Below are 26,463 nucleotides of genomic sequence, written 5' to 3' on the forward strand. Positions count from 1 at the left end.
CTGCTAATCACAATGACTGAGCAACACTGGAGCGCGGGAGGAGGTAGAGGAAAGATCTTTAAAAACTTAGATCATTTTCCCTTTGGGGATCTCTGGTCTCCAGCTGCTTTTGTATTTCTGAGGTTCTGAGATGATTTAGACTGTGGACTGTGTTCTTAGATTTTATTCCCGAAAGCAGAACTCATCATTTTTCCTTCTTGCCCCAGTGAGTCCTCATAATCTGCCTTTTCTCAACAGTACATGGGTCGATGGGCAAAGCCTTAACTTGGGAAGCAAAGGTGCTGTGTTCTAATCCAGCTTCACCTCGAAGTGCCAGTCTAAAGTGTGCTATTTACAACCATTTGAGACTATTTTCTCATTAGGAATGTAGAATAATAATTCCTACGCCACCTTCATAGAGTTATATGTGTGTGTGTATAAAACATGTAGCATCAGGAGGTTTAAAATAGCAAGTCTGAAGCATTCCATATTTTACACAGGAAGGAGAAAAAAATAACTTGCTTAAGATTTCAATGTTACTTATAATTACATGATCAGATAATCAATAATAAGATGTGATCAATTTTATCTGGTCAATAGAAAATAATTATTAATATATACTATGGTTTCCTTTTATACTATTAAAATCTGTAAGGATAACAGAAATTATATGGAAGTATGTATTATAAAAAGTAATTTATATTAGTAATTATATTTAACAAAATAAATTCTAGGCTCTTTCAACCACAATAAGAACAATTGAAAATATCCCAGCTGTTTTCACATTATTTGCAAGTAGCAGACTTAGGGCAGAAACCACACTTTTTCTTTTGCTGATTCTGGAGAGTATCTGGTCAATGTCATTTTAATTCTATTACATCTGTGACTGTTCTTCCTTCAGTGGATTGTTTCATCAGGAAACTGCTAATGTTATCAGACTTTTTTTGTTGAATATTAAAACAATTACTGTTATGATTGGGAAAGTTATTAATGCCATACATGACCCGTCTGAGGGATAGTAAATTGAAAACAAGTTGTTTACTTTTATATCTTGTTAGCAAAAGAGTTTGAATGACATGCTATTAATTTCATGAAATAGAAAATGTCTAATACAATCAATTGTAACCAGCCTTTCCTACAAGAGACTTATCCTATCTCATCTATTTTAGATTACAAAATTGCACAAAAATGATTATACAAAGCCATTCTACAGTGTTTCCTTTTAGTCATCTGAAGTGTCCAAATCCAGAAATTGTGTAAAACTGGAATCTGATGGTAAGAAGAAAAGGTAAAATGAGGAAGGTGGGTGAAAGTCAGCCCAACTGACTGATGAGATTTTTCTGGTGACTCACAAGACAAACACAGCATTGGAGAAATCATTAATGTGTTAACAGTAGCATATTGGAATATTTTGGAGTTTTTTCAGTCCCCTCCTCATTACCTTGTATTTCTCTCCAGAATTAAGGACAGAAACACTGGCTTGTGCTGACTCTTTGTATTGATCTCAAGGTATTAGGGAAATAAAAAGCAGTTCTACCTTACTAATTGATGAGGATTAGAGAACCTGCTAAAATAAAAGTGTGGAAAAAAGCAAACTTTACCAAGAGCCTTCAGAGATGTGAGTGTGGATGGACTAGAAAGTCTGGACCAGTGGGGCAGGGGATGAGTGTTCATCCGAACCTGCTGTGCAGTGTGAGGCATGTGCACCTGGCCTGGGACTGCCTTTTCCTACCTAGCACTCTTCCACTCTTTCTTCATGGGCCACCTCAACTCTTACCTCTTCTGGGAAACTTTCTCAAGCAATGTCTCTCATCTTCTAAAAGAATATAGGCTCCTAATACTCTGGTCCCATTGTATATAACTCAGTAATAACACTAGAATTTTAATATGATCGGCTTGATTATTCTATAAGGCAATTTTCTGGGCAGTGTCCAGAAATATTTTTGGTTGTGTCATTTAAGAAGAAGGCTGCTTGCTACCACCATCTAGTGGGATGGGGCCAGGGATACTGCTGAACATCCTACAATGCACAGGACAGCCCACCTCAACAAAGATCTGTGCTGCTCAAAAAGTCAGTAATGTTAAGGTTGAGAAACCTTATAATAGCTCATTTTAAAATTCTCACTAAATTTTAAAACTTGGGCTAAGTTCAGAAGGGACAGATCATCAGCAAGATAAAAAGAGGGAGTTGTTTACATAGCTGTCTCCATCTCCATATTAAGGTGTTGACCTTCAAGCAGAAACCATTTCTGGGACACTCACCTACAACCAGCCTCTTGCCCAGTGAGCGGCACAACCATCATTCACTCTTTCCTCAAGTCTAGAAGCATGCTGGCCTGAGGTCATGTTACAGGTATCAGTTGCTATGCCAGTTGGCTATAACAGTTTCTGACATTATTCACAGTTGACCTGTAGTCATTGCTCAATTATTTCAAATAATGATAAATACAAAAGGAGACTAGCAACACACCACAGATCTTATCATTATCATATGATTTCTTTAAAAATTGGTTTTATAGGGAGCTGTTCTCTTTTTTAAAGTTTGATTAATTCACATATGGAAGTTTCTGGAGAAATTTTCCTTAAAAAAATATATGTTTGGATTCCATTGAAAAGGAGAATTGTTTCTTATTCCTAGTGTTAGGAAAAGGGTATAACAATTTACCTGTATCACTTTTAGATGCATATTAGGAAACACCTGTAAAACAGATTCTACAAAGTCATCTGTTTCCTAATCAAAAATCCCCTTTGAATATGAACCTTCTTAGAGCACCTCCTCCAAAAGATGGTAAAAGTCATTTTTATTTATTGTATTTGGTTATAGTTTCCCATTATTTCCACATTTTTGGAGTCATCTATTAATCTGCAGAGTAATCAATGGGCAATGGTCCCTATAATCAATACTGTCATCCCTCATCCCAAATAAACAAAAACAAAACAAAACCACAAGCTTGTCTTTTAGTTTTAATTCCTTGGTATCGCCATTTGCTTGATTGTGGGAAATTGCAAAGTTGTAGGTAGCAATTTTTTGCACCATCATTTTTTTCTGAAGACAAAGGGTAAAAAAATCTCATGTCTTATTTACTTACCAGAGTTCCAGATTATCACTTAATTGAAATAGCAAGGGAATCCGAGACTCAAAAACAACTTCCTAATCACAGTGTAAGGAGAAAACTGGAGGGAAAGTAATTTCTATCTTTTAATGTATAGAGTTAATAAGATTTTGCAATGTCACAAATCTGCACCGATGATCATGGCACAATCTCTCTGAAAAAATGAGATTGAGTAATTCTAAAGGACCATTTTATGCCCTCAAATTACCTAATGGTAATAAATAAGATTTTTGTGTACTGTTTTAAATATATGGATACAGTGCAATGGAAAGCAGCTTTATACATTTGCCACTATTTCTACCTTATTTGGAAGCTTTAGAAAAGTAATAATCATACTGCCTTCCATCTGTCTCTAGTGCTTTGTAGTGTCCTTTTAGGGGCTGCGGGTATGGACAGAGGGGTGCCTGAAGAGAGGGTGGGTGCCTGAAGAGAGGGAGGGCTAACAGCCAAGCAGGCGAGGCTTCTGTCCCGGCCTTACCTCAGTCAGAGCAGCTCCTTGGACTGTGGTTTAAAGAAAATGTTTGGGAAACAGAAATGTTTCAACCATTGTTTTAAAAAGTAAAAATATGAAATAAAAACCAACACTAATTCTAATCACATATTGTTGAGACTTTACTGTTTAATTAGCCTAAGTGTTTTGCATGTGTAGAGGGGCCCAAGTTTTAGCTTAAGCTGTCTCTCCCATTAGGATGAAAACTTTGGGAGTGCATTTGCTGAACTGGTAAACTGTACCTGCTAGGAGACAACTTTGAAGAATTTGAGAAGATGCTGAGAGAAAGAGAGAGAGAGAGGGAGGGAGGGAGGGAGGGAGGGAGGGAGGGAGGGAGGGAGGGAGGGAGGGAGGGAGGGAGGGAGGGAAGAAGCCCCACGGGAAAAGCTGCTTCAAAAAAAAACCACACACACAAAAAACCCTGATACAGCCTAGTGTTTGTCTGAGGATTAGGTAAGGAATGGAGCTGCTAAATGCAAATTTAAAACTCATTCCAGTACAATGTAGTGAGACATAGGTCACAATGCTTTGGAACCCCTTTAACAGAGTATTTAACAGAGTACATAAGAAAGAGAAATAAATGCAATTATTCATTGTGAGAAAACCCCAAACAACCTCGGGAATTTGGCTGCGGCCAGTAGCCACGGCAGTGCTAGGCGGGTGCTAGGAAATGTGACAGACGGAGCAGAGGTACCATGGGCTCCTGGCAGAGGTAGCGGAGCCCGAGGAGGGCGGCCTCCCTGTGGATGCAGCAACACGTGGAGGATTCTGCAATTCCCAGGAAAAAGCACCAGGACGAGAAAAGAAGAAAAGCACTGTGCTTGGCAAATTCTGGCTACGCTGGGAAGCCTGGTTCACAGTGCACGTGTCCGAGCTTTAGAAGAACATTATATTTGTGCACATGCACACGGGGCCCAGGAGCCTTTGGGACATGATGACTACTCTGCGTGCCACACCATTCCCACCGACAGCCTGGTGAGGCCTGGAGGAAACCCTGGGAACACTTGCGACTCGTGAGATTCATAAATTGATTCTTGATTCATAGCAATCTTTGAATCTTCACATTCTCCAGCCACTTTCATTAGCTGTCACTGCTGAGTTAGTCTCTCGTGAAATATCACAGATGTAGATAGTAATGTATTCTTTGAAAATTGTGCTTATTCTTCAATGGAAGGGACGCGTATTTTGATAATTTAATGAGAAATTTTATTCCAAAAATCAATCCCAGGCATCAGATTCCATAAGCCATGAGTCATCCTTACCTGGAATGTAAATGAAAGTCATTACTTTATATTAACTTAAACTTTATCTCGGGAGGAAAAATTGTCTGATAGACTAGCCGTATGCTTGAGGAATAATGCAGAGTCTTTCCAAATAAGAAATGCTTAGAGTAGAGCAATGACAAATATTTTACTTGCTTTTATTGAGCCTATTTTTATTCTATTTAAAGGACTTTTGTCATGGAGTCATAGAGCTGAAAACGCCTCCGTATGCCATATAATCTGTCCTCCCGCCTTCACACAGATGTCGGTCTAGCCTACTTTAATATACCTTCAGGGATCCCTTCTCTCTAAGCTCAGGCCAGTGTCAATATGAGACTCTCATGCATGGTGAGAAAATACAGCCTCCTATGCCCAACACTGCTTTTAGACCCTAGAAGTATTTTTAGTATCCCGTTACTCCTGTTTTGCCTTCCCACTGATGAGAATGGGCACTCCAAGTGAAGTAGGTAGTGAGACAGGTCACACTGGGGTGGAAGGATGATGGAAACAAGGCATGGCCACCGAAGTGAGACAGAGCCATCAAGTCCATTCTTGCAGATAATTAGTGGTTTTGTAAAGGGAACAGGTATATACACAAATAAAAATAATATAAGTAAAATATTTATTTTGCGGTAAATTTGTATGGTAGGCAGAATAATACCTCCTCCCCTATTTTCCTAATGATGCCCATGTCCTAATCCTTGGAATCTGTGAATTTGTTACTTTAGATGGGGAAAGAAACTTTGCAGATGTCATTAATTTAAGGACCTTGAGATGGGGAGATTATCCTGGATTATCCAGATAGGTGCTATCTAATCACCTGGGTCCTTAAAAACAAAGAACCTTTCCCAGATGTGATAAGGAGGGCGAATGCTCAGTCTAGAGGCAGATGTGCCTGTGGAAGAACATTAAGAGAGATGCAAGAAGAGAGATGTAACTTTGCAGGCTTCGAAGATGGAGGAAAGGTCCCTGAGCCAAGGAATGTGGGCAGCCAGTCTATACTGGAAAGGCCAAGAAATGGATTCTCCCCTAGAGGCTCCAGAAAGGAGCCAGCCGTGCTGACACCTGAGTTTAGCCCAGTGAGATGTGTGCAGACTCTAACCTATGGGACTGTAAGATAACAAAATTGTGCTGTTTTAAACCATGAAGGTTCTGGTCATTCGTTACAGCAGCAACAGAAAACTAATATGGTTGGGTCTCCCTTCTTTTGCCCTTGACATTCTATTCTCAAAATAACATCCAGAGTGATGCTATTAAAACAAAAGCAGATCATATCTCTTTTCTGCTCAGAATTCTCCAGTGGCTTCCTATCTCAGCTGTAGTAAAAACAAAACCCCTCACAATGGCCACCAAAGCCCTATACCAGCTGTCCCCTCATTTCTTCTCATTGATTTCTACCCCTCTCCCTCTCTCTTGCTCCAGCCACACTGACCACTTTGCTCTTCTTAGAACTCATCTGGTCTTAGGACTTTGAGATTGGTATCTCTATAACCCAAAATCTCTTTTCTCAGACAGCTGCAGGACTCACTTCTGCACCTTTTTACTTCTTTGTTCCAATGACACTCATCAAGCCGATCTTCCATGACCACAAATATGTTGGAATTCTAACCCCTCATTTCTGTCCCCACATTATGTATTCAATTACCTTGAGGGTTTTTGTTGTTTTTTTTGTCACAAACCCTTTTTCACAACACCATTTTACATATATTGTACTTATTTATATTGTTATTTATCTTTCTCCCTCCATTAGAATTTAAGGCCTGTTAGGGCACAAAGTTTTTTCTCATTTATTCATTGCTGATTCTCCAATACCTAAAATGTTGACTTTCATGTAATTTGTGCTTAATATATATTTGTTGAACAAATAAATAAAAATGAGGCTAACATTAAAAAAGGAAATAACCTTGGATATTTACTCTCTTCTTGATGTCATACTGACATTTATATTCAGTGTAACTCCAGTATAAGTTTTCTGAAAACAACAGATGAGTCTCTATACATAGCAGGAATCCTATAGTTTATCTTGGGTTACTCAGATTCACAATTAGTCTTTCTCTAGGATATCTCAATTCTTCCAGCTTATTTCTCAAAAAGCTTAGCTTCTTAGCCTTGGTAAAATGTGTGTGTGTCTGTGATTATGAAAATTGACTTGGCACCTGTTTATATCACTAATTGGCCTTGTCAAATTGGGCCATACTAAGCTGTATATGTGTTATCTTTCCACAGCCTCTTATTAAATTCAAGTGCATTAGACACAGTGGTCGTAACTCATTTCTCTATCACTAACAATTAGCATGGCAACCTGGAATGTAGTTTGTCTGTACAGACTTTAAAAAGTGTTTTTCAATTGCATTTCTTTCTTCCTTCTCCCTTTATTTCCATCTTAACTTCATTAAAATTTGCCAAGCCTTCCCTGGAGTCAGGTCTCACTGTCTCACCCCAAATCAATATAGCTATCATTTACTTTGGGGGGTTATTGATTCACTGTACCTAGTTTAAAGAGCTCATTACTGTGTTGGCATTTAATCATGAAGCTTTATAAGTGAGTGTTGTCATTCTCACAAAGGAATAACTCCAAATCCTCCTGCTATCTGCCATTTGGAACTGTTTCTTTTCCCAATTAGGTTTTCTACCACATGTTATTATTTTGTTTATTTTTTTCCAAATAGGAGTCCTGAGGTAGTAGGGTATCAAGACTAATTTATAGCATAAAGCTGAATGTACTTTATATTTCACAGCATCCAATAGGACTGGGTTTTAAAATGAGCATTAAACACCTATTACCTCATATAAATCTAACAACAGTTGAGAGACATGTGTAGGGTAAAAATTGACTGACTGACTATGACTCAGGTTTATATAAATTGCCTAAGATTAAGTAATTGAGTAAGAATCTGAGGGAAGGGAATAACTGTGGTGTTATACTGTATTTTGATGCCCAGTATTGTGATTCGAATCTGGAGTTTTCCCAATGAACCATGTTCTTTTTCTATAATAACCCCAAGTAGATGTCACTAGTATCTGCTTATATATTTTCACTGAAAGAAAGTGCTACTTTTCAGAAGCAACCCATCCCATTATTGGTTGTGTCTTATTGTTAGACAGCTCTTATACATGGGGGGGGGGGGGGGGGAGGGGCTAGGGACTACATTCTAGTGATTTCCATCCATTGGTTCTAGTTCTGGCTTCTGAGGCAACACAAAGTTATTTATTTATTTATTTATTATTTCTTTTAGAGTTTTAAAAAATTGTTTTTATTGAGGCATAATTTACATGCAGTCAAATTTATATTTTTTACTCTACTAGCTATGAGGTTTTTTTACTTTAATTTTTTATTTTTCAATTACAGTTGACATGCAGTATTATATTGTTTCAGGTGTACAACCCAGTGATGAGCTGTTATATAACTTACTAAGTGATCATCCTGATAAATCTCATACCCATCTGACACCATCCATAGTTATTACAATATTATTGACTATATCCCTATGCTGTATTTTATATCTCTATGACTATTTTGTGATTACCAATTTGTACTTTTTAATCCCTTCACCTTTTCACCTATGTCCCCAATGCCCCTCCCATCTGACAACCTTCAAAATGTTCTCTATGAGTCTGTCTTGTTCTGCCTGTTTATTTATTTTGTTTTTAAGATTCAGTTGTTGATTAATATGCACTTATTGCTATTTTGTTACTCATATTTTGATCTTTTCTTCCTTCTTCTTCTTCTTAAAGAAGACCCTTCAACATTTCTTGTAATACTGGTTTGGTGGTGATGAACTCCTTTAGCTTTTTCTTGTCTGGGAAGCTCTTTATATGTCTTTCAAATCTAAATGATAGCCTTGCTGGGTAGAGTAATCTCTGTTGTAGATCCTTGCTTTTTATCACTTTGAATATTTCTTGCTGATTCCTTTTGGCCTGCAAAGTTCCTGTTGAGAAATCAGCTGACAGTAGTATGGGTGCTCCCTTGTAGGTAACTAACTGCTTTTCTCTTGCTGCTTTTAAGATTCTCTCTTTGTCTTTAATCTTTGCCATTTTGATTATGATATATCTTGGTGTGAGCCTCTTTGGGTTCCTCTTGCTTGGGACTCTCTGTGCTTCCTGGATTTGCATGTCTATTTCCTTCATCAAGTTAGGGAAGTTTTCTTTTACTATTATTTTTTTACACAGGTTTTCAATTCCTTGTTTTCTCCCTTCTCCTTCTGGTACCCCTATGATGTGAATGTTGGTACACTTGAAGTTGTCCTAGAGGCTGTCCTCATTTTTTATCCTTTTTGCTGTTTAATTGTTTTTTGCTTCCTTAACTTCCAAATCTCTGATGTGACCCTCTGCTTCATCTACACTCTTGATTCCCTGCAATAAGTTACAGAAAAGTGTTTCTCAAGTAGTTGGAACATGCCAATGTTATGTCCTCCAGGGAGCCACTGTATCTGGTCATAGGAATTTGGTCATATTCCTCAAGTGTATTAAACAGATAAAAGTACAAATTGGTAATCACAAAATAGTCATGGAGATATAAAGTACAGCATAGGGATATAGTCAATAATATTGTAATAACCACATATGGTTTCAGATGGGTATGAAATTTATCAGAATGATCACTTAGTAAGTTATATGATGGATCATCACTGGGTTGTACACCTGAACAATATAATATTGCATATCAACTGTAATTGAAAAATAAAAGATTAAAGATTTAGATAAAACACTTAGAGTCAGTGCTGTAGGAAATGATATTCATCTCCCCAAGGAGAATATATGAACTATATTGGACTCTTTATTCCTCCACTTTTGAGCTCTAGTAGACATATCTTATGAATGCTCCTGATAGCAAGATAAATCTACCTGGTTCCTTGCTCTTTCCTTGAGCTAAACAAAGCTGTCTACCTGCTGATGGAAATTCATAGTGACCATTATAACTGTAACTCTCCTCCTAAATACAAATCAAGTGCATGCTAAAAAATATGTGAACAAGCATTTTTAAGTGAATGGATTGCTCATTTTCTGCTGCCTCAGAACTGCTTGTCCTTTAAGTCCTACAGAAGCAAGGAATATTTAGAGCTGGAATTTTTTCCCCACTTTCCACACCTGCAGAGATATGCCTTTAGGGCTGCTGGATGATTTTGAAGCAAGAAAGTTAGGGTGAATCACTACAGGATGAAAAAGGAATTGTGTACACTTCTGCAACTGAATCCAAGACTAAGATGTCTAGTGTTATCAATGCTCTGCTTTAATGAGCATTAAATTCACTATAAAAAAAAGCCTACCAAACATTTTTCTGTAAACAAGCTTCTTAGTTAAATGCCTTATTTAGTGATTATAAAAAAGGCATTTAGTTGTAAATTTGCCTACATGATTTGATTTAAGAATATTTATATTCTATTTTACTCAGAAAACCACATTCAGAGATTATCCAAAGAGGAATATAATAAAGCAAACAGATTATACATATTTACTTGAGTTATTTTTTTAGATTTAAGATATATGCTCCAAGTTTCAAATAGTTAAGAGACAGTTCAAGAGACTGCTATTTTGTTTTATATTTTCAAAGAATGAGGACCTGTTTATAATTAAAGTGCAATAAAAATCAAATAACTAGAAAATTAATTCTAAAAGGAATTTTGTTAAGGAAAATGTTTATTTATTAACATATTAAGAATAATAACTCATGCAGGATCATGTTTGCTGTATATTATTAATTTATAAAATTGCATCTAGGAGCCTAAAACTGCAGATACAGATTTCCAATGTGTTTTTATTTCAGGAATCTCTTTGGTTCCTTTGGATACAGGGTTTGAGCAAGAAAAAGTCAACAGAGAAAAGCTAGTTAGACTTTCCTAAGGAAAAGGAGCAAGATAGCATCATTTTCCTGGCCTTTTAAATAGTACTATAAATGAGTCTGAAATGTTTTAATTATTTTTATATACAAATAATTTTTCACTTATTTTTAAATTTATATGCAATTATAAGTGAAATGGGCCTTTTCCTCCTAGAAGTCTTTCCTAATTCCTCACTTAGAATCAATTATTCCTTTTTTAGCTTCCACAGCATTTTGTTGATTTAAATAACATTTTAGTCAGCTCTGCACTGTGTTTTTGCCACCATATGTTATAGAGAGAAGGGATAGAAAGGGTAAGGGAGAGAACCAATAAGAAAGTATGTTTAATACTAGACTTATAGTAAAAGTAAAAAGCAGAAAGGATTTACTATTAGCTATGAAAATCCTATAAAAATACTTACATGAAAAGCCAATGCTACCCAAAGGTCAGAATCAAAGAGGGAACCAAACAGAGTTGACATTAAGAACTAGGTCTTAAAGTATGATAGAAGGGACTTGAAGGTGCTTCTGGGAGGTCAGCTTACATAAAGCTAAGAAGGTATAGGAGAGTATACTTATGAGTGGCATCAGAAAATTGTACACTTTCTGTAACATAGAGTACATATGGGGATGGACATAAGTGAGGCTCAAAAGTTAGGTTGCAGTGAAATTGTGAACAATTTTGCATGCTCTGCTAAGAAGGTTAGGCTTAATACTCCATATATTAGTTTTACATGACATCCACCTTCACTGGAGTAGACTTCCTTAGGACAGTGTCTATCTGCATTTACATGTTTTTGAGCTAGTCTCTATGCCAAGGCATATACCTGAATGCACAGCACACCGTTAAGGCCCTGTAAATACTTGTTGAATGAATGTATGAGCACGAGTCATGCATGAAACCAAATGATGACCATATACTCAAAAGCTAGGATACAGGAAGAAATGTGTCATGCAGTAGCCTCAGAACAAGGGGGACAGAAAAGCAGAGTTCAAAGGCAGCTTTGCCTTATATATGATTTTTAAATGTGATAGAAGAGGACCATTATAGAAAGCACTTTATATAGAAATTACCATGACATTGTCACAATTTGGTGGGATATATACAATACACAATATCTATAAGCTCCATTTAATAAAGGTGCAAACTACCTTTATTTTAACCACCTTTCTTTTGGACAGATTTCTTACTGCCACTGTAACTAACCAACAGTTCTTTTTAACAGTGGAACTAAAGAGAAGAAAAAAAATCACTTTGCTTGAGATCATCTCTGCTGACCCACATCCTATGATGCTTAGCAACTATTGTTTGTGTTTGTCTCTAAGTGCTTTTTGTGAAAAATCATGCTGATGACATAACATTAAATATCACAGCAAGATGAAAATACATTTTTATTTTAAGAGCCAAAACAACCAATCAAATGATAGGGAAGTACACAGATATAGAGTATTTTATACTATGGTTTTGAAATTTGGTTCTTAGATATAGAGTGCTTATTTCAGAAACAGAGTAAAATGGTAGATAGGTGCCCATTGTTTCTTTGAAGTTAGAAAGGCATTTTTATAAAAACACCTCCTTCAGCTTTGAAGTGTATTTCTAGATAGGAAGAGGGAGAGTGCCACTTTTTGTAGGAAGGGTAATAAACTCCATTCTGCCATTTTAATTAACAGAGATCCAGATTCCTACTTTAAAAATTGAAAAAAAGTGAAATGATCAAGAGTCACCGACATTTGGAAAATCCTCATAAGGACTTGGTTGTGAAGGCACAGGAAAAAGGAAATCCACAGGCCTTACTAATCTGTATTTACAAACAGGGTTGGCAGTTTTAGAGTACTAAATAGGGAGGGACACTTGAGTTTAATTTGGGATTTAAAATCAAGGTATAATATTTTCCTTTTATTGTGTGTTATTCAACCACAAACCATTGCCAATATAAAACTAAATGGTATCTGTCCTCAAGGATACTCTTCTAAGGGCAGCAAGAGGCACATTGGTGTGCTGCAAGAATTTTTTAAACCTGTAAAACCTGACTATTTAGTCAGATGCACTGACCTCTTTCACTCATCATAATCTATTTGAGATTCATTCATGTTGTTGTGTGTGCCATTATTTTGTTCCTTTTTAATGATGAGTTTATCCCATTGTATGAATGTACTATAGTTTATCATTCCCTAATTGAGGAATATTTATTTTTTGCAAATGCAAACAATGTGGCTATAAACAGTCATATACAGAGCTTAGTGTAAAGATAAATTTTCATTTCATTTTGGTAAATACCCATGACTGGGATTGTTGGTTGAGTGACAAGTATATATTTATTTTTATGAGGGAAAAAAATCCCTTTTTCGAAAGTGATTGTAACATATTGTATCACCATCAACAATCTATGAGAGTTCAGATGGTTTGCATTCTTAACAACACCTGGAATTGTCAGTATATTTTGCTTAAACAGTTAAAATAAGAAAATCATAAGAGAAATCAAAATTAAGAAAAATAAATTTTATATTTGCTTCCACTTGTGCCTTTTCTAGCACTCTTTATTTCTTACAGTTCCAAGTTTCTAGTATCCAATTCTTTCTGTATTAAGAACTTTTAAAATTTCCTTTAGTGCAAGAATACTGGTAATCTCTGTTTATGTTTGTACCAAAAAGTTCATTTTCTCTTAATTTTTAGATATTTTCACTGGATATAGAATTCTTACATGACAGCTCCCCTCCCCTTTAGCATGTTAAAGCTGTCACTTTACTTCTTCTGATTTGCATGGCTTCCAATGAGAAGTATACTATAATTCTTGTCTTTGTTCTTCTGCATACAGTATGTCTTTTTCTTTGTCTGCAGTCAAGATTTTTTTCTTTATGTTTAGTTTGCAGTTGTGTGAATATATTTGTGTCTACTTTTTTGTTTGTTTAGTTTTGTATTTATTACTTATTTATTCTCTAAGTTCTGCGACTTTCATTAACCTTGGAAAATCCCATTATCCATCATTATGTCATCAATTTTTTTTTCCTGCCGTATTTCCTCTCTCTGTTCTTTCTGGGATTTACAATACATGTACCCTAGACCATTTGCTATTTTCACATAGCTTTTAGATGTTCTGTTCTTTTGTTGTTGTTATTGCACTCTTTTTTTTTTTCCTTTTCAGTTGGAATAAATTTTGTTAATCTGTTCAAGTTCACAGATTCTTTTCTTGACTGTGTCAAATTTATTAATGATCTTGTCAAAGAAATTATCTCTCTTACTTAACCTCTCTGCACCTCTGTTTCCTCATCTGTAAAATAGTGCCAATAATATTAGTTCACTTCCTAGAATAACCATTTAGGGTTGCTGTAGGAATTGAGTTAACAGAAATGCAGCCCTTAGAACAATGTTTGGCATATAGTGGTCTGTAAGAATTAGCTAATATTTGTGGGATAAGAGGAAAATAAATCTGGAGAAAAAACAAAAGTAGCTTTTTATCAGTGATACCAAATATTCATGGATTTTTCTTAAAACTTAGAATTTTCAGAAAATGTAAAAGCTCTCATAAAAGAGCACCTTTTATATATAGTGTTTTATCTTTGAAAATGACTGAGAAACCTAGAAGAAATTGCTAGAATTTGCTAAAGGCGGAATTTTTTTTATCATCTATATTAGTTTTTGTTCTTACTTTCCATTATCTGGAGCCAGCAATTGTGTTTACAATAACCCAAATATCCTCTCCTTTTCCACTTAAATGACTCCACTTTGAATTCACCTCAGATACATGGTTTTATAATTTTATATTCATGACATGCTATTCATTTCCTCTGAACCTGCCCTGCTACCACTAACAATCAGAATCCCCTCAGATGAATTTCACAGACACTTGAAAATTAATTCTGCAAAAGGTTGAGGAGGCCATTGAAATTTTTAAAGAACACTTTTAGCTTAGATCTCAGTAGTCATCTGAATTAATATCCAGACTTATTTCCCACTTTTTGAATAATAAGTATATCCATGAAAGAAATGGGAAAGGATCAATAGAGAGGAGGAAACTTGAAAAAACTTTCTGAAATAGCTGCTTTATGGTTTTAAGCTTAAATAGTTCTAAATTTATCAGGTAAATACAAATCTTGTAAGAATCACATTGATGGAAACAGTTCATCATGGATTTTTAACATTTTCATACTTGTTTAATGAAAAAAGCATTATTTTCTGGCTATGAATTTCAGAGGTTCATCCAGAGTAATAACTATTAATCACAAACAAAAAACTAAGAATTTTTTGTCTAATCAAATTTTAACAAATGGGCTCTTCAACCATACTGTCATATTAATTTATTTAGAATTACATACTATAATTTTTGTGATTATTACTTTTGGCTTATATGAAGAGCCTATTTAGGGAGTGTTAGTTTTCATTTTAGGAAGTAGTAAAACAATGGCGTAATTTCCTTATAGGTGTTAAGTCTTTTTTTTTTTTTTTTTTTTTTTGGCAAATAAAAAAGACAAAGTCTTCTTTTTCTGAAAAATTGAATCAATCCCTAATAGCCAAGATAATAAAGTGGATCATAAAAAAATAAACATTATTTCCTACAGAGCTTAAATTATCTACCTTGTCTATTATCTGGAGAGATTAGCTCAGCAGCTGGAATAAAGCTTGATGGACTTTTAAAAAGGGATTTGCTTCCTGAGATGTCAGGGGTTACGAAACTGTTTATGACTTTGAGCTACTTTTAGAGTATTAAGATTGTTTTGAGGATTCAAATAAAATAATATGTGAAAGGTTTTGGAAGTATTAAAGCACTCTATCTGCAATTGTGATATGATTTTTGGTAGGTTATGGTATATCATTCATATTTTTAGCAGTGTACTGACATGATCAGATTTATTTTAGGATAATAACTAGGAATGTGGTCTGATGGATGGCCTTCAGTGAGGAGAGACTGCAGGCTGGGTGACCAGATAGAAGGCTATTTTCAATAGAGATTATTGGCTTGTGAGTGAATCAATGGGAAAGGAAAAGACAGGACAAACAATAGAGACATGGGTGATTTAGGTGATCATTCAAGTTTCTGTTAACATTGACACTCTTGATTAGAATGATAAAAAAATATTATGCCTTGCCATCCATATACACACAACTTTATATGATTTTATCTGAAACCTACGAACACCCAAACTCTGTAGAGTGGGAGAGAGTGTCAGATGCTACGTAGCATAGAGGTTTGGTGGTGGGTTGATTCTGAAGAATGATAATGCCTTAATAAGATCAGGGACTGCAAGGGGGACTTACTGGTAAGGGCATAGGCTTAGGGTGGAAACTAGGGAAAATATGATACATTAGGTTTTAGACATTTTTAATTTTAGAGGCTAAAAGAACATATAAAGGAGATGTCTATGAGGCACCTTGTTTGGGGTCCTGAAAGATTATATTTGATTTTTGCTCAATTAAAGTATTCTCATGAAGCTCATGAAAGTGCTGCTCCTTAACTCTAACTTTGGGAGTTACCTGCATACAGAAGATGAATGCTGGGGTTTGAAACCTGGAGTGGCTAGTTTCTGATCTTTTGAGAACTTTTTTTTTTTAAATACCAGGAATTAAATGAGAGCTTTGATTGTGCCTTTCCAGGTACTATTATGGGTTGTACATTTCTTTATTATATGTGGAGCACTGGTCCCCAAAGCTAGTGTGAATATGTAAGGCCCTGTGAGCTAAAATGGTGCAACCAGAACAGTAACATAAAAGGGTTAGCATTGCTGTAGAAGGAAGCGATCAGAGGTTAAGGACCAACAGAGTGACACCTAGTGTCAAGAGGGAGACTATCATTAGTCAAGGGAAAAAATAATGAAATGGATTAGTTCAGGAAACGATGGGAACCTAAGGGGCAAATAGGATGAGGTTAGTAGTTCTGGACTATTTCTGAGGACACAGAAAGTTGTCAAGAAACTCTTTTTAAATATTTTGGGCCAAATTTGATAGTAGGAAGTATTTACCCAGATAATCAGCCCATATTTCATCTTCACCTTGTTCCACTTCAGTATTTCCCTTAAATAGATTTTTAACTATGTACAAATCTACTGAGACACTGTTAATCTTATCTGTTCTTATCACTAGATAAAGCCTTCTTAATAAATAGTGGTAGCTTCATTTTTCTGAACACAAAGTTATCTTTTCTTAATTGAATTATAACAGAAAAGATGCATGAGCCAAAGTGTACATCTTTTGAATGATGCTATTTTTGATATATCTTTGTTAAAGCTTTGCTTTACCAAACATTGTTTTAGAAATGTGTTAATTAAACAAGTTTACTATATCAGTAGCAATAAATCAGAGTATTTTTTGTTCCAAAAGGCATTGAAGAGAGCCTGTTTTACAAGTGGTAAACATTTTTATTCATGGTAAATAAGATTGGATTTTATTTTCACTCAATTAAAATATTTTAATATATTCATGAAAGACAAGTTTGGGAAATCGTATCTGCTTTTATACTAGTAGAGTGATGGTTTATTAAACACCATCAGTTCTGTCAGTGGAATCTAAAATATGAAGCAACATTAATTCCTTATTTAGAGAATCAATTGCCAAAATGTGAAAGTATGTGAGCTTCAATTTATTCACCAAATATTTACTGAGCTCTCACCATATGTCAGGGACTTTTTAACCTAGATTTCTTTGAAGAAACTGGATGAGTTTCAACTATGAGGCATGTAAATTCAGATTACAAGTGTAAATAAGGTTTACAATAAAAAGATATTATAACCTGAAGCAAGAATCTTTCACTCCAACCAAAGTGAGTTGGATCTAGTTACAGATATCTCTCACTGTGATTCGGGGAAAATAATGATGTATTCATTTTCAGCTGTTGTTCAAGAGATTGTCATCTCTGAGCACTAAACTAGAATTTCCAGGTAAAAATTAGTTTCAGTTTTGATATGTCATTTTATAGCTCCGTGACTTAAAATGTAGGGGTACAATTGGCAGCTAAAAAACACTTTTCACAACTTCTCACAAATATCTGGTGTTATTAAGACTTGGGGTGGGGAGGGTGGACAGTTCAAAGTAGGGTATATCCAATCAAGAAATAAGCCGTGAGGACCAAAACAGAAAAGTACATCTCTAAGAGACACACATTCATGCTTTTAAAGATATATATATCAGAATTTATTTCAAATTAAGATTAATCTTTCTTGATGTCACTTTAGGAGTTGGAGAGCAATAGAATTAAAACTTGAAATTGGTGCCCAGGCTGCCATTTCATTGCCTTTCAAAGATCTACCCTTACTAGAAATCCAGTGCAACCAATAATACTAGGGAGCATATTACTTATGTCTAATTTGAAAAATCATTTGGCATAGTGGATGTCCTATTTTCTCTTGCTTTCCTCAGTGAAAAAAGGTAGGATTGCCCTGGCCATGTGGCTTCGTTCGTTGGAGCATCACGCTGCACACCAAAAGGCTGCGAGTCTGATTTGTGGTCGGGGCACGTATCTAGGGTTGAATCCCCTATAAGGTGCGTGCGGGGGTTGGGAGCAGCAGATCGATACTTTTCTCTCACATATGCGTTTCTCTGTCTCTCTCTCTCTCAAGTCAATAAAAAACATATCTTCAGTGAGGATTTTAAAAAAGTAGTACGTTATTATTTTGTTATTATATAGCAGAAAATTCAGGACATTTGGAGGGAGTCAGACAGGTCTTAGTTAGACTGTCATGTCTAATGCTTTATGTGATCTTGGCCCAGTTATTTAAATTTTTGGACTCTTATTTGTTTAAAAAAATTCATAAGCCTGAGGATGAAAAGGAAATAATGTATAGAATGTACACAGTACCTGTCAATTTCTTTCCTTTTCTGTGTTAAGTATCCAGTATCCATAATTCATCCATTCATTTATTTATTCAACCAATGAATTCAGTTCAGTGAATGCTGAGCATCTACCCTGTGCCAGACACTAGTACTGGGGAGGCAGCAATAAAGTAAAATAAAAATAAAAAACAGCCCTATTCATATGGCACTTATATTTTTATTTGTGAAACATAATTGCATACTTATTAAAAAGTTACACAAGTGCTTGCCTCTGAAATTATAAGCACATATAATTATAAAATTATCTAGGCTAAAAGTTCCTCTTAAATCTTTCTTTTACCTCTCACTTCTTTTTCTAAATTTAACCCTTTCTGTCTTCCCTTCCTACTGTGATACAATTTCATATCTTCCTCTATATTAAGCTTGGATGGAGTTGGAAGACTGGTGAGGAGGGTGGTGGTTTATTCAACACCATCAGTTCTGTCTATATTAAGCTTGGATGGAGTTGGAATATTGGTGAAGAGGGTGTACAAAAATATGAATTTCTACCCTCAAGAACCTGAATGTTATTAAAAGGGAAAAAACCAGATAATTATTAGTAATAGTTCAATCCATGTGATAAAACATAGTCACATGTTAGATGATAAACACCAATATAGCCAATGAGCATTTAGAGAAGAGAGAAATAAGTCAATACAATTAGTCAAAATCAACTTCAAAAAAGAGATGCCGTTTAAGACAAGATGCATAGAGATGGAGAAAACAATCATGAATGGGCAATTTTTCTCTCTCTCAGCTCCTAATCCCCAGGTCCTTAGTATTGTTACCCTAGTTGCAAAAGATTTCATTTTAGTCAAACTCCTTGTCAATTTAAGAAAGCATAACCTAAAACCTAAAGTTTTTTTGTTGGCTTCATCAATAAATTCAAATTTTCCAAGTATAATCTTTGATTATTCAATTTATTCAGCCATAAATGAGAGCGACCCCTACTGTTCTGTTTTTCGATAACAAAGAACGCACATAGTGTCCTTGGACTGCGTATGGTCAGATAGGGTCCACCGTCCTCTACCATCTAGGGCAGAAGGTAAAATGTGTGTCCACAGCTTTTTGGGAAACTATGCCTATCAGGCCTCAGTTCCTTCTACTTCAAAGTCAGAATTGTCTGAGTTAGAGATGCATATGCAGCTAACAGTCCTTTGTTTCTGAAACACTCTACCCCTTCTCACCAGCAGCATGCATTGCTCCCTGCCATCTCTTGACCCTTACCTGCAACGGTGTCCTTGGCAGCTAAGCATTCAGGGTGCACCAGGAGAGATGTCTTAACCTCTTTTGTCACCGTCTCCATCCTGCACAGGTCTTTCTCAGAGTACTTTCCGAGGGCATGCCATGGTTGAGAAGAAATGGTTGTAACAGGTGTGGAACTCTGGCTTTGGTTCATTTCAAAGGCAGTTTCTAAATATTTAGGGAAGGACAGTCTGTTTTTCTCTGATCTTGGCAGTCCCTCCACACCAAGTTCAGGTACTGTAAGTGTCAATGAATCAAAATGTTCATCCTTCTTGTCCCCACCTGTATATATTGTGGCCACCTGCCTGACCACAGTTCCGGGCATGCACTGTGAGGTATATTGTCCAAGAATGTGCTTTTCCAGTCATCTTCATCAAGGAGGCAGATAATTGAATACCTGCCCAGATTTTTGGCATATGGCTTCTCTTCTTTATTAGTTTGTGGCATTATTGCCAGTTTTATGTCTGTTTTCATAAGTCACAGGTATTTTAATGAGAATCCTGGAAGACATTTATCAGCTCACCACCTTGCTGGCTGGGAAGTTACTCCAAGTTCCATTTTTGAAACTAGCACCAGCTACATAACTTGAGAGGCCCAGTGCAATATAAAAACGAGAGGCCTCTTTTCCAAAATTCACAAAAAGAGACCATGGAAACAGTGTCAAATTGAACATGGAGACCTTCTCAGTGCTAGGTTCTGTGTAACTGCACACGTCACCTGCCCATGAAGCTGACACTGCTTAAAATTCTCTCCATCTTCAGGTTTGATGACATTGTTGTCTCTTGATGTTCCTTTTCTCTCTCCTACAGCTTCTCTTCTTAACTGACTTCATTCATCATCTTCCTTAAGCCCCCTAAATATGGGTATATCCAAGATTATATCCTTAGTTCACTGACATTCTTTTTCTACTATGTAATTCTCAGAAACCTAAACTAATTTAATGATTTCAATCATTCCTTTCCGAGGATGGCTCTAAGCTTAATATCTCTAGCTTTTATGGTTCTCATAAGTTTGAGATACAAATTTCTAATTACAAACAGACATTTATACTGACAGCTGATATGCCTATAATGGAATCCTTCATCTTATCTCTCAAACTGACTCCTTCATATGAATTTTATTTACTCTGATTCTGAATATTTCCTCTCCTTGGCTTCACAAATCTAAGTAACAATCAACTTTTGATTTTGTTTCTTAAATTTAGGGCACTAACTTAATATTTTCTGATTTCCCCCCATGTTCTTTCTTGTCACATTGCTTGAATGCTTTAAGTACTTTAAATCTTTTTTGGGGGGTGGGGTGAGGCGGGGAAGGGATTAAGATGGCATAAATAAGTAATATCTTGACAAAAATTAGTTGGAAAAAAGATGAAAACATCAATATTACTGTTTTTTAAAGGAATGTTCAGCTTATATTAGCTCTATATTTTTCTGAAACCGTTCAGAATAACTTACAAACATAAGTTACTTAAAGTTACAAACTTTAAGTTACAAACATAAGTTTACTTTTTAGTATTTTATTGTACATTTTCTAAGAAAAAGTATAATTGCTTACGTAATTTTAGTTTAGTAATCCATTTCAGGACATACAACATTGCTAAATAGTTTTATGTAGTCCAAAGTTCACATTTTAATTTCATCAATTGATCCAATATTGTATTTTATAACTATATATATATATTGTTATAATATATATCAATATATATATTTTTCTTAGTACAGGACCTGCTAAAGAATCATGAACTTCATTCAGTTGTCATATCTCTCTCTTCTTTTAACTGGAACAATTCTCAGCCTTTCTTTGTTTTTCAAGACATGGACATTTTTGAAGATTTCAGGCTAGTTTTTTTTATAGAATGTTTCTCAATTTTTTTAAATTGAAGTATACTTGACATATAACATTATATAACCTTGCAGGGTATGACACAATAATTTGATATTTGTATATATTGCAAAATTATCATAAACTTAACATCTTTAAATTATATTCATTTAACAAAATGAACATAAACTTATATCATCTTTAAATCATGGGTGATATACTTGATTTTCATTTTTGGTGTTAAGTTTTAGAAACCATCTTGTTAAAAACTCAACAGATCATTATTTTCATATAATGCTTTTTTACTTTAAAAAGAGAAAAACCATTTTTATAGTGCATAAATAATGAATTGGAAGACTTTTCCTGACATATCAAGGTTTTTAAATCAAACAAAAGTGCTATGTTAACAAGGTGTCATAAAACAAATTTACAACAATAAAGAAGTTTCTCTGATTATTTGAGGTAAAAATATCATTTCTCGCCTGCTGTAAATTTCATCCAATTTCGCATTGACGCTGAAACCACATGGTGCTGGGCTTTTATTTGTATTGTACCTTCTAACATCCCATTTTGTTCTCCTCATTTTATTCTTACTGTGAATGACCATGTTCATTGGTCTGTGTCATTTTGCCAAGGACAGCCTCAGAACATTTTCTACATTTAACTAATATAAGCCATTCGTAACATTTATGTTTTGTCTTGTTAATTTGAGGGAAAATAAGCTTCAACCTTCAAAAATTATTTTTGCAAATGGCCTGTGATTTTTAAGTGTTAGTTTTACTTGAGCATTTTATAACAAAATAAATGGCCAAGGTTTGTATATTCTACAGCTAGTTACCTAATGCAATATTTATGGTCTCCGCAAGAGAAAGGTTTGTTTCGTTTTGTTTCCCTAAGAATTATTTTTCTGTTCTGCTGTTGAAGTATTTAGAAGTTCATCCCTAGCCCAAGACATTCATCTCAATTATCTGAATCAACTCCCTGCAGATAGCCCTTAATATGGAATATCATTTACTTACAAAATAGTTGCTGCAGACACATCTGCCAGTGTTCAACCTGGCAGCAAGGATGTGTCAAAACCATTTCAAATTATGGACACACAGAGAATATCACTATGCAGCAATGTTTAGTGCTATGATTTGTCTTCATTTACTCTCTCTACTTATCTGGTCTCCTAAATCAGCAGAATTGTCATGGCTAAATATTTGGAACATGTGTAGTAAATTAGTTTGGCTGTTAAACTTGCTGGGAGAGTTAAACGTGTACATTTATTAATTTTTCCTTGGGATATCTGATTAACTATTATGGGTCATTGGTTCTGTATTTTCACTGTTGTGATGCTGCTGCTCTGGAGCTTTTCTTTAGGCAAGCAGAAAAAAATGCAAGCTGTTGGAAAGCTCGGAAGCTACCAACTTTATGTACAATAGGGTCACTAAATATTTTTATATTTTTATGTTATGAGAGAAGCAGGTCTCTGAGTTTTTTTGTTTTGTTTTTTTAATCCTCACCTGAGGATATCTTCTCCATTGCTTCCTAGAGAGAGTGGAGAGAGAGAGAGAGAGAGAGAACATCTATGTGATAGAGACACACTGATTGGTCACCTCCAGCATGCACCAGACCGGGGCCGGGGATCGAGCCCACAACTGAGGCACTGCCCCTGGTTGAAACCAAACTGGGACCCTTCAGTCCTCAGGCTGACACTCCAACCGCTGAGCCAAACTGGCTAGGGCTCCTCTGAATTTTTTTTTTCAAAGAATTGGTTTATTTTTAAAGAGCAGGGGTATCAAAGTATGCACATTAGAGATGCGGTCCATACTTCTAAGTGTGAAGATACCTAGAGTCCCTACGTGACAGGCACCATCAGGCCTCCAAGTCTTTCTACAAGTAAGCCTCTCTGTTCTAAACACCTTCTTCAGCTTTTCCAATTGCCGGTGAGGGTGCTGGTTTCCACCCAATGAGCCATTTGTCAAGATTTAGTTCTGGCACATCCTTGTATGTGAAATTCTCTCTAGCATCAATATCTTTTCATCACCTGCACATTCCAAATCTCAGGTTCCTACCTGGCATTCTAGTTAGGGGCATCTTGGAACTCAGGAAAAGACTGCAATATTTCTAGTTCTACCACTTAATAATACCAGGACTTACTAGCTATAGGGTTACTTTTTGGTGTTAGGCTCTAGGAAACATCATTGTTAAAGAGTCAACTGAAGCCTTGGCTAGGTGACTCAGTTGCTTGGATCATCTTCCTACGCACCAGAAGGTAACAGGTTCAACACCTGGTCAGGGTCAGGGCACATACCTAGGTTGCAGGTTTGATCCCCGGTCTGGGTGTGTATGGGAGGCAACTGATCGATGTTCCTCTCTCACACTGATCTCTCTCTCTCTCTCTCTCTCTCTCTCTCTCTCTCTCTCTCTCTCTCTCTCTCTCTCTCTCTCTCTCTCTCTGTCTCTCATCTCTCCCCCTTCCTTTTTCTCTTTAAAATCAATAAAAAATAAATTTAAAAAAATATTTCTTAGGGTGAGGATTAAAAAAATCAACTGAAAATTATCATAGAAGAAGGTTTGGTTATAAAATACTCTTGGATTATAAAATAACCTTTTCTATATAAGGTTAGAATATGAAATATGTTGGGACAAAAAATGTTTAGACTACATAAGCTCCAGTTTTCTCATTTGTATGATAAGAGAAAATATATATAGGATTAGAAACACTTTAGATAAAGAAACACTAGAAGCATTTTAAATAAAGTTGCTGGTACACAAGAAACAGTAAGTGAATGATCACTATTATAAAGTCACCTACCACAGTTTTTTCTTTTATTATTATTACTATTTATTGTATTATTTGCCATATATCAACTGTAAACCTACTTTTGCCCATTCCTGTACAAACATATCTACCTATATATGCATGAAAACTTAGTATATAATAGAGATAGTTTTATAAATAAGAGGAGAAAATATTGACTATTCAATAAGAGGAGCTGACAATTTAATTATACATATGCAATAATAGGAAATACTATTTTATTAATACTATACTCTAAATAAATTTCAGATGTACATAAAATCAAAAGCAAAACATTCACATTTAAAAGAAAAGAGAGGCAAATATATATGACTTTTAGAGAGAAATAGTTTTTTTAAAAACAAAATACAAGAATAAGACAAAATAAAAGTTGGCTGAATTTGACCACCGCAAAACTAAACCTTTAAGTTCAACCTAAGACACCAAGAACAAAGTTAAAACACAAAACTCAAACTGAGGGAAGATTTTCAAAGTGTGTATAAACACATAGCATTACCATCTATAACATATAAAACTACTCAGTAGAAAATTAAGTAACAAATATAAAAAAGCTAATTTGCAGAAAAGAAAACCCACGTGGCCAATAAGCACCTTGAAAGAGGTTCAATGTAACTAGTAAACAAGAACATGCAAAATAAGACAATAAGACATCATTAAATGTCCATCATAAAGGTATAAATTATGGAGTCGATGGATATTGATTAGAAACTGTAGAAACAGGAACACTCATGGCGGTCAGTAAGGAGTGTCCAGTGGTAGAAGCCTTGTACTGACAAAAGAAACAGTGGTACACGAACACCCTGACCCCCTTTTGTCCCCTGAAAGCAGGAAATAGATCTCCCATGTGAAGTTACCCTCCCTACACCAGAGTAGAAGGCATCCTTGTGACCAGAGAGAGGGAATTCAAGGCCAAGAAAGCTGAATAAACAAACTTTGTTACTTCTTCATTAATTTGCTACCCCAAGCAAAACATCTTTGTTTTGTCAAATCTTCACAAATAATTGTTTCTTTATCTAAAGAATCTAAAAGCTTCCTGCTCTGATCACTCCTTTGAGACTCATATCTTTGGGTTCCCTGTACATACAAAATTAAATTGGACTGTTTTTCTCCTATTGATCTATCTTATGTCAATTTAATAATTAGACCAGCCATAAAAAAACAAAACAAAACAAAAAACCCTAGAAGAGTAAAGGGAAAAATTCCCTCCCCTACACTATATAACATATAAAGACATGTAAATACCATTAAACTGAGACGTACTTAGATATTTGCCTATAAAAATATAAAAATGGATTCCACCTCAAAGGATGTCTATGCAAACCAATTTTCCGTAAGTGCAGATATATTTAAATTATTTTATGTAAGTAAAAGAAAACATTTGTTTGGAATTTGAGATGCTTTCCTTATAGTAGGGAATTATAAAAAAAATACTTATGCTAAATAAACACCAAATATGCATAGCCAAACAATGTCCTTCTATTTCAGTACATCTCAAACTATTTAATTTCTTAAACATTTAATTCTTAATAATTAATATGAATTTGTTAGGCAACACTTGTGAATTAAAACAAAATAGGTACTTCTGTTCCTTGATTTTGCAACCCATTCCCAGAATGTCTATATTTTTAACTCCTCTCCAGAGTACTGTTTGGCCTCTTAGACCCACAAGCAGCCTAGAGCAGAGCTTCTGGGGAAGCCCTGTCAGCATTTAATATGTGATCACCCTGTCACCATAATATTGCCCAGAGCTGCACTTCCAAAATCACATAACTGGATTTATGCTTGAAAACTTGGAATCCTCAGCGGTCAAGGAAATGCTTTTCTGCAGAAAGGCTTAAATTTTTAGTTGACGATACTGAATCAATTTGCGAACTCATCTGGGTGAAGTCACTTTCAGACTGTTTGGTTCTTCTTTATTTATTTTATTTTATTTTTTAGGAAAAATCTTCCTTTTGCAATTGACACACTAGCCAAAGGTCAAAAGATAATTCTGAGGTGTCATGGAATTAGCAGTTTCAGAAAGCAGCTACTGCCCCTGTGGCTGGAGAAACAAGGCAAGAGGTTCGAGTGACTGAAGCTCAGACGCCTGGAATGAAGCCCAGGCCCTGAGGAGTGGGCGCTGCTG

At 35.5% G+C, this 26,463-nt stretch overlaps 1 protein-coding gene across 1 annotated transcript in view; it reads left to right on the forward strand.

Moving 5' to 3' along the window:
• GABRB1 (gamma-aminobutyric acid type A receptor subunit beta1) overlaps positions 1 to 26,463 on the forward strand; it is a gene marked incomplete at its 3' end in the record, with an annotated part of 293,372 nt that overhangs the window by 56,159 nt on the left and 210,750 nt on the right. The window lies entirely within an intron of this gene.

Source organism: Miniopterus schreibersii (assembly GCF_964146895.1).
Source record: "Miniopterus schreibersii genome assembly, chromosome: 1".
In the NCBI taxonomy this organism is placed as follows: domain Eukaryota; kingdom Metazoa; phylum Chordata; class Mammalia; order Chiroptera; family Miniopteridae; genus Miniopterus; species Miniopterus schreibersii.